Source organism: Haliotis cracherodii, unplaced genomic scaffold (assembly GCF_022045235.1).
Source record: "Haliotis cracherodii isolate W230 unplaced genomic scaffold, xgHalCrac1.p SCAF_3, whole genome shotgun sequence".
NCBI classification, from domain to species: domain Eukaryota; kingdom Metazoa; phylum Mollusca; class Gastropoda; order Lepetellida; family Haliotidae; genus Haliotis; species Haliotis cracherodii.
In genome coordinates, this window is record NW_027266286.1 from 638212 (window position 1) to 649229 (window position 11018).

Below are 11018 nucleotides of genomic sequence, written 5' to 3' on the forward strand. Positions count from 1 at the left end.
AAAGTGGCATAAAATCAAACTCACTCACTCAATATTTGTTACTGAAACGTGTTCCGGCAGTACTGAGCTCGCGCTTTGGTATTACACACTGGCAAGCATACTCTAATTAAATAGTGGTATCTTCAACGGATACCTAATGAATAATATTACTCGTGTACGAGTGCTGGTCTTCTTAAATGACGTAGTGACAATTAAAATAGTATTGTATGTAAATTTGCCGTAAATCTTCAGCTGTGGTTTGTGCACTAGAGAGTGGAGACATGATGAACAACAGAACACTATATTTGTTATTAGAAGGAACAGAGGGGGAAAGCATATTGTTAAATACCAGTAAAGTATTCAACGTTGTACATAATCGTCGTCTATCTTTCAGCAAAAACAACCAGTGGTTGTGCTTCCTTGACGCAGAGTGTCACTCTCAACCTGACCTGTAATTCCGGCCAGCATATCTCCATATATGACGTGTTGGCTGGGGCTCCTGCTGTAGACTGTAGGGTGAACAGGAGAGTGGAGTGTATCATCAATTCACCCAACATTACACAACTGCCTCAAGTCATCGCATGTAACGGTCTAGGAAGTTGTAATGTGACTGTAAACTTTTTCATCACCTGTAGCACCAAACCTCTTTCGCTTTATGCCGTGGAGATACTTTATTGGTGCTTGGAACGTAAGTGTCCTGCTACTATTAAAGTCAATTTCTTACCTTTATGTCTGCCTCTAGTCTAGTGGATAGCGCGTCTGTCCGGCTGTCCGGAGAGTGGAAGATGGGTGGTTCGATAGACTTTGGTTCGATACCAAACGACACACATACACACTCACTAACACACATACACACACTGACACACACTAACACACACAAATGCATGTTAAATGTAAGTATGATAGTATGAATTAAATCACCTAACTTTGTTCGAGAACAAATCTTGAAAAGCACCAAGGTAGATGCAAAAATAGATTAAAGAACAATGTGCAATTGTCCATTAATATGAATGTCATCAACATGTTTCCACGGACCAAGTCGTCCACGTCCCAGGATGCTCTTTATAACATTAGTCCAGGGTTTTCCATTCGGAGTCTAAACCAACACAACACTGTTAATGTCTGGTTCCGGATTTACTTCATTGTAGTGCCTATATAATCACACCAACAAGTTGTCAAAGGAACTACAATTGTTGAGTTGTTTTACCACAACCATCAATTAACTTGGATACGTGCTATACATGTAACGTTCCCCGGATTATGTCACATACCATCATATTACACGCATGTACATATAACAGCTCTATTCCGCGAGACTCTTTTTCTTTTAAAAATGGTATTGCATTTCTATGTATGTTGCATGGGCGTTTATGGGACACGATACTCAGTTTCGCTGGTTCTATTTATGAATTTCCAATTTATTTACATTGTCACTATTCCTTTTCTAAATAAAATGATATTATTACCGATCATAGAATGAAATGTTGTCATATGATATGTAATCAAAACATATAAATCAATTTGGCTGTCTCTGCTTCAGTACATATTTGCTCTGCCCTTCCTTACCAGCTTACAACATGTATATATGAAATCAACATAAGTTTTTTCAATTTATTTGGAATCACGAAAAGATAAGATAAACAAAACAGCCTACGGTTCAGCCCAAGTCTTTTGTTGTCCACATTAGGATGACTGCTGTCACTGCTGTTAGAACGTTTGGTCGGACTGACAATTTAATATTTTATTTGGCATATGTCTCGGGTGCTCAAATGCTCGACTATAAATTTCTGAATTCGAGTCCTAGCCTATGTCGAATTGGAATTGATTAAATATACAATCAAGACATTCCTCAAAATTACAAAAATATTACACTTAAACCAGTTGTGGCATCGTGATCCAATCAGGGTTATTTCATCGTTCATAAAAGAGAAAACAGATCTTTGAAGCTATGTTTCCGACATACTTAATACCGCTGATATGAACGATGTTTTCTCGTTACTATTTGTTTGGCAGTAATTTGTTTCTTTGGAGGTATGTACAGTATTGTGGTTTGATATGACAGACCGAGTCGAGTATCCTCATAGTTGAATCCACTTTGATATGCCAAGTGTGTCAACCAGTAAAATGTCAAGAGCGTCTAACAAACCAATCATGAGGTCTGTATAGTGACCAGAGGTTCCAAGTAATGTAAAGATCGTACGGCTACTCTGGGTGACCAATATCGTCATGTTGCAGGACACAACAGAGGAACGACGACTACGGAGCTTTCTCACTTATTCGAAGGATGTATTCATTCAGCTGTTTCCAGTAGTTTTCAAGCTAAGATGTCTTGTTAAGGGTGATTGTGATACGCATTGCTTATATACTCTTGTCTTTCTACATTTTTCATTACCTTTACACATGATGTCACCAACAGAAAGTGCCATGCCACAAACAGAATCTATGACCAGAAGTACCATGTCATCAAGAGAATCCATGACCGGAAGTACCATGTCACCAACAGAATCCGTGACCGGAAGTACCATGTCACCAACAGAATCCGTGACCGGAAGTACCATGTCACCAACTGAAGTTATGACCGAAACTACTATGTCAACAACAGAAACTACTACAGGGTCCAAAAGTAAAGGTAGTGTGGTTACACTGCCCGCATCTGTATTAGCATGTTATGTAAGAATCATGCAGTGTCCTACGCGGTCCTACACGTACCTTACTTCTATATTCATAAAACGAGTGAGATATTGGCAGTCAACAACAATATCAACAATAAGATACATATGAGAAAATTGAATATTTAGTTGTTGTTAATGCAAGAAACCACAGTGTTTTCATGCCAAAGAATTCGCTGTTTCAAAATATCATTATCATCAAAGTCAGTTTGACCTCCCTTGTCTTGCAGCCAGTGTACCTGGTGTTGTGCTGATGGTGCTGTCGGTCCTACTAGGAGTGGTGGTCATCATGGCTCTGATGGGTGTCTGTTTCCTCTGTGTGTACAGGTAAACCAAGTGACAAGTTTTGTCATAGCGATTTACCTTCATCATCAATTATGCTTTTCTATCGTGATAGATATATCCATTGTGAGTGTTCTCGAAATTTGTAATATGCATAAACATCTGCAATTGCATACTGGCCAGTTCTCCCTCCTAAGAATACACACAGTCAACATTAAATGACATAACGCAGTTTTACATTTTTGTTGTTTAATTTAAGATCATTTCATTCGTTCCAGAAAGCAGAGGAAAGGGGGCGAATCTTCAAGAAATTTCCCCAACACGACAAAACACTTAGACCACGTGAGAGCACCTGCGAATGCCAACCGATGCTCTGCCATGATCTCTGGCAATGAATGTATGAAAGTGGTGCCTATGTCCAGATTGGAGAACACTGAACAGATCACAGATGATGGCTACTGGCAGCTTGGTCCTACCGATGTTCTGGTTCCCATCGCTGTACAGAACAGTGTGTTTGGTGCCCGTGAAGGGGACAGTCCTGTGCAGAACAGTGTGAGTCAGTGGGGCAGTGTATACGCCCAGCTGGAGGTCCCCAGGGGGACGAAGGGCAGTACAGATTACTGGGAGGTGGAGGTTGGGGTGGAGGACTCCATCACTGTTGTCCAGGTCCAGTCGGACGTAAACTGTGATGAGGTAATGCTTCCAGAGCAATCCCTTCAGAATTCACCACATATAAACGTAGCAGCCCCACCCACAGATCACTTTGATGGTGCATATGTTGATGGTGCATGTGTTGATGGTGCATATGTTGATGGTGCATATGTTGATGGTGCATATGTTGATGGTGCATATGTTGATGGTGCATATGTTGATGGTGCATATGTTGATGGTGCATGTGTTGATGGTGCATGTGTTGATGGTGCATATGTTGATGATGCATATGTTGATGGTGCATGTGTTGATGGTGCATGTGTTGATGGTGCATATGTTGATGGTGCATATGTTGATGGTGCATATGTTGATGGTGCATATGTTGATGGTGCATGTGTTGTTAGTGCATATGTTGATGATGCATATGTTGATGGTGCATATGTTGATGGTGCATATGTTGATGGTGCATGTGTTGATGGTGCATGTGTTGATGGTGCATATGTTGATGATGCATATGTTGATGGTGCATGTGTTGATGGTGCATGTGTTGATGGTGCATATGTTGATGGTGCATATGTTGATGGTGCATATGTTGATGGTGCATATGTTGATGGTGCATGTGTTGTTAGTGCATATGTTGATGATGCATATGTTGATGGTGCATATGTTAATGGTGCATATGTTGATAGTGTATGTGGTGATGGTGCTGATTGTGGTGTACAGCTTGAACAGCCAAATGAAGTGAATGAAGAACACAGGATTCCAGGACATGATTCTGCTGCTAGTAAGATGGATGTTGCAGAATCTGATCCCAGAGGAACAGGTGCTCTGCATGCTGAGATAGCTGATGGAAGCGCTACTCATAAGCCTATCTCCAACTATGACCACCTTGTGATAAAACCAACAGAAGGAATTTACACACCTCTTGAACAACAAGAATTGAATGTCCACGCAGATACCCAGAGAAAGAACAAGAATTATTACTTCGAAACAGAGCCCCAACATTTGAAACATGAAAGAGATGTGGATTTTGATAAAACCAGAAATAAATCCAAAACAACTGACAGCCCCTATAACCATCTGAGTCTAAGTACAAACGAACAACTCGTCGACTTCACCACAGACTGTGATCTTCACGAACAGTGTGAAAGGTCAACAAGTACACAAAGCTGTCCCGGTGAACATGTTGCAGTGACAGAAGTAGAAGAGAACAGCAAAGATGGTCATGACACTCGGGAACCCACTCAACGGAACAACAAGCATGACTACTTTGAATTAGAACCCCGCCGTTTTACACATGACATTGATGCAAATGTCACTACCCTTCGAGAGAATATATCAGAATATATCAAACATACAACCGATGACACTTCTGAAATTGAAACTGAGAGTCCATATGATCATCTGAAGTCAAACACCAAACAGGTGTCAACGGAAGTCCTGGACATCATTGCTCATGACATCTCACCGCCAGAAGTGGATGTCTCGCAAACAAGCGTGACAGATCGGTCCGGATGTCGTGACCAGACCCCAGTCATATACGACCATCTGACATCCCAAGACCCGACACCCGGGACAAACCAGTATAACGAGGAGAAAAGTCTTCCAAGGCAAACAGAGGAAAGAGCGAACATGGACTACCGAGATGCATTATACGACCCATACAACCATCTGACATCCCAACACCCGACACCCGGGACAAACCAGTATAAAGAGGAGCAAAGTCTTCCAAGGCAAACAGAGGATCGTGTGGATGGGGACAACCGAGATGCATTGGATCAACGTAAAACCGAAACAACAAGGAAGGGAAAAGGCGAGGATTTCGTCTCCCTTGATCTCAGAGAAGACATTGGAGGCCACACTCAACTGACAGACGGGGGCAAGAGTTTGAATGACCAGAACGTTGGCTATGGAGGTGCTGACAAAGAACATGACGGGAACGGTGTCTACGCAGGTGCTGGTAATGGGAACGTTGTCTATGCAGTTGCTGGTGATGGGAACGTTGACTATGGAGGTGCTGACAAAGAACATGACGGGAACGGTGTCTATGCAGTTGCTGGTGATGGGAACGTTGGCTATGGAGATGCTGGTGATGGGAACGGTGTCTATGCAGTTGCTGGTGATGGGAACGTTGGCTATGGAGGTGCTGGTGATGGGAACGGTGTCTATGCAGTTGCTGGTGATGGGAACGGTGTCTATGCAGTTGCTGGTGATGGGAACGTTGACTATGGAGGTGCTGACAAAGAACATGACGGGAACGGTGTCAATGCAGTTGCTGGTGATGGGAACGTTGGCTATGGAGGTGCTGGTGATGGGAACGGTGTCTATGCAGTTGCTGGTGATGGGAACGTTGTCAATGCAGTTGCTGGTGATGGGAACGTTGGCTATGGAGTTGCTGGTGATGGGAACGGTGTCTGTGCAGTTGCTGGTGATGGGAACGTTGTCTATGCAGTTGCTGGTGATGGGAACGTTGGCTATGGAGGTGCTGGTGATGGGGATTACGGTGATGAGAGGGCGGTGGATCAAAACGAGCTTCAGTCTTTGTTTGACTGCCTCGACACCAAGCTATAATTGGGAACAGATCAATACTCCTCATATGACTGTCAAAGGGACATCTGATTCTTTAATCTATGCTCCTTATAACATCCATATATAACTACAATACACTGTTCTGTCTTGCCTTCATTCATGATAGAGATATATTCAGAGAAAACAATCACACGACAATGACTCTTGTGGCTACACATGAACTAATGTTAGCTTCCGGGAATTCTATCCTGATGAAGTTGCCATTAGGCTGACAAAAGGTTGAGTTTTGACTGAGTCGTTTTGGTTGGTTCCCTTCAGTCTACATTCACATTCTTTTCAAATCATTCAAAGTCAGTGCAAAGTTAGTTTGTTATCTCACTGTCCAATGTTTTTTCACCTGCTTTCCTCCCACAAGCCAAAGCGCCATGATGTTACTCTTCAAAGTGGCGTAACACTCTGTACGAGTTGTGGGGTTTAAACATATGCCACTCGAAGACGCATGACTGCGCATGTCTCAATGCTACTTCCCATACTATAATTGCACTACTTATTATCAAACTGTACATAAATCAAATAAAAGAACATGATCCTGAAAACTGTGTCATTCTGTTTCCTGGTCTTCAGTAAAACTGATATAACATCTAGAGAAGCGGCGGCACGCGTGTGTAGCAGAGATATGGGGAGGACCTATATAACTAATCAGTTGGTCCAAAATGTGTTGATACATTACCTAGAATGCCTTCCTCATGGCAAGGCTGATCGGGATATATAAAAGAACATACAAAAAAAACTGCTCGAGACGTAACGCCATATTGACAATACCCCTTAATGGGACATTACTCACAATACCTACAGGATCCGTGACACCACATTGACAACTTATGTGTGTCATATTGACAACATCTGTGTTGTTGCGTTACTCAAAGTAGGTACAGAACCCGTGACACCACATTGACAACTTATGTGTGTCATATTGACAACATCTGTGTTGTTGCGTTACTCAAAGTAGGTACAGGATCCGTGACACCACATTGACAACTTATGTGTGTCATATTGACAACATCTGTGTTGTTGCGTTACTCAAAGTAGGTACAGAACCCGTGACACCACATTGACAAATTATGTGTGTCATATTGACAATATCTGTGTTGTTGCGTTACTCAAAGTAGGTACAGAACCCGTGACACCACATTGACAAATTATGTGTGTCATATTGGCAACATCTGTGTTGTTGCGTTACTCAAAGTAGGTACAGAACCCGTGACACCACATTGACAAATTATGTGTGTCATATTGACAACATCTGTGTTGTTGCGTTACTCAAAGTAGGTACAGAACCCGTGACACCACATTGACAAATTATGTGTGTCATATTGACAACATCTGTGTTGTTGCGTTACTCAAAGTAGCTGTAAGAACCGTGACGCCATACTGGCAACCTCTGTGTGACATATTGACAACATCTGTGTTGTTGCATTTCTCAAAGCAGGTACAGAACCCGTGACGCCATATTGACAAATTATGTGTGTCATATTGACAACCCCCCGTGATGGTGCATTACTCAAAGTAGCTTGAGAACCCATTATCCGTGTCGTCATATTGACAACCTCTGTGGTCATATTGGCAACCTCTGTGTGTCATGCTGACAACCTCTGATTGTCATATTGACAACCTCTGTGTCATATTGACAACCTATGTGTGTCATATTGACAACCTATATGTGTCATATTGACAACCTCTGTGTCATATTGACAACCTATGTGTGTCATATTGACAACCTATATGTGTCATATTGACAACCTATGTGTGTCATATTGACAACCCATTAGACCGCCTCCGTGGTCTTGTGGTAGAGCGTCCGCCCGGAGAGCGGAAGGTCCGGGGTTCGATCCCGGGCCGCGTCATACAAAAAGACGTTAAAAGATTGTACTTGTTGTTACCCTGTCTGGCGCTCGGCATTAAGGGGCTAAAACAAGGACAGGTCGGCTCGGAGTCAGTATACTGTGTCTGAGTGGGGTATTCATGTTTAACTGCGGCATGGTACCTCAGTGTGCTAGCACTATAAATCGGCATCAGTCCGGACTAGTACAAGCAGCCACACACACACATACACGTGCATGCACGTCGCTATATAAGTGCAATAATCTTGGACGCGACGTTAAACCCCATTTCACCTCACCTCACCTTGACAACCCATTGAAGTGGGCCGAGTGCTGCGCTAAAAAAGAACAAGGAAAACGTGAATAACACATAAACCTTAATCAAAAGAAATATTACATCAAGATTTGTTCATTACCATGTTCAAGCATATCACCAACTATCTAGTCTGGACCAAATTAGTTCATTTCCCCAAACGACTCATATGTTTCTCCTTCTGAAAACCCAGAATGGACGGTCTGTAATATCTCCAACAAAAACAACTGTATCGGGAGTAATTTCACCTTTCCACATCAAACGCTGACTGGGTAAATCAATGTTATGTTACGCCACTGAGACTATTTTACGACCCACGCCATGGGGATATCATCGCACACAACCAACCAGGTCACACCTTGTGCATGAGGGGGATGGGTTTAACGCCGCCATGAACAATATCAGAATAACGTGGGAGGAATACCCAAAGTTATGTGAAGGTTGATGTGCACACAACTGGCAAGACATTCGAGCCTTGGTATGGTGCAATCAAACCAAGGTCGTATGTGGCATTGATCCTGGCATGCCCAAGGGACACTAATCTGTAAAGCAATTTGTGGCGCTTTATGCCTGTTGGCATACTGACCCCCTAACGTCATATTGACAACATCTCATGTTGGTGCTTTACTAAAAGGAGATACTGACCCCCTAACGTCATATTGACAACATCTCGTGTTGGTGCTTCACTAAGAGGAGATACTGACCCCCTAACGTCATATTGACAACATCTCGTTTTTGTGCTTCACTGAGTGGAGACAAAGACCCCTAGTGTCATATTGACAACACCTCAGGTTGGTGCATTACTAAGTGGAGATATTGACCACCTAACGCCATATTGACAACATCTCGTGTTGGTGCATCACTGAGTGGAGATATAGACCCCCTAATGTCATATTGACAACATCTCGTGTTGTATCACTAAGTGGAGATATAGACCCCCTAACGTCATATCAACAGCATCTCATGTTGTATCACTAAGTGGAGATATAGACCCCCTAACGTCCTACTGACAACACCTCACGTTGGTGCATCAGACCTAACGTCATACCGACAACATCTCATGTTGGTGCTTCACTTAGTGGAGTTACGAATCCAAAAGCGTCATATTGATAACCTCTCCTATGCTTCTTGTATGGGACTTGGTATTAATGCATACATAACACTGTGGTCTGTGAAGTCATCCGCACTGGTGATGATGAATACAAGAAGGCTTGTTTACTGACACACATGCTACTTGGATGAGTGTTTGAGAAGGGAGACGGGATAACATCCATATTGACACTGCTCTATACAATCTGAAATTGAATCAGGCCGAACACAACTGACAAGGAACAAGGAAAACGTTAATAACAGAAATATTCTATTAAACATAGAAGCATATTAACACCCAGTTTGTTTGTCTGTCTCAATTAATTCATTTACCCAAAGCGTTAACATGAACGGAGAGCTATGTAATCTCTCCAGCAAAGGCGACAGTATCGGGGGTAGTTCCATTGCTGGTATATGCAAAATTGAATACACATAAATATATTAATTTCCACATTCAAGATCAAATGCTGACTGGGTATGTAAATGTTGTTTTACGCCGCAGTCACCAGTGTTAATATATCAGTGGTTGAATGCATGAGCATCGACGCACACCATGGAGACATAATTACACCCAAACAATCAGGTCACACCATGTGAGTTAGGGTGATGGGTTTAACGCCGCCTTGAACAAGATCAGCCTGGAAGAAAAGGCCAAAGTGACGTTTCCGTCCATGTTTACGTCACAGGTGAACTATCGATTCTCGGTATGATGCAGACAAACCAAGGGTGGCATAAGAAATCACTCTCGGGATCCTGGCAAGCCTGAGGAATAATACTCTAAAATCAATTTGTGGCACAATTTGTGGCACTTTACACTGACACCAAGCAACATTTCACTATTAGACTCTGAGGCAACTGAGACCAAGCAACATTTCACTATTAGACTTTGAGGCCACTGACGCCAAGCAACATTTCACTATTAGACTTTGAGGCCACTGACGCCAAGGAACATTTCACTATTAGACTGTGAGGCCACTGACGCCAAGAAATATTTCACTATTAGACTTTGAGGCCACTGACGCCGAGGGACATTTCACTATTAGACTTTGAGGCCACTGACGCCAAGAAACATTTCATTATTAGACTGTGAGGCAACTGACGCCAAGCAACATTTCACTTTTAGACTTTGAGGCCACTGGCGCCAAGAAACATTTCACTATTAGACTTTGAGGCCACTGACGCCAAGAAACATTTCACTATTAGACTGTGAGGCCACCGACGCCAAGAAACATTTCACTATTTAACTGTGAGGCCACCGACGCCAAGCAACATCTCACTATTTAACTGTGAGGCCACCGACGCCAAGCAGCATCTCACTATTTAACTGTGAGGCCACTGACGCCAAGCAGCATTTCACTATTTAACTGTGAGGCCACCGACGCCAAGCAGCATTTCACAATTAGGTAGCTCATTTAGCACAGTCCAGATCATGTTTGTCGCTACTGCGAGCTCTGGTAGTAATTTCTGTGAACACTGTTTAAACAATGATGTGGTCATATGTTGTATGCTTTTCGTTTGTTAAGGACATGTTAGCTATGTGTTCCAATCTGGCGTAATAATCTCTTTACTCACATAAGGAGAAACGAACGAAAGGTCCTAAAAGCGTGAAACAACGGTATATTCACA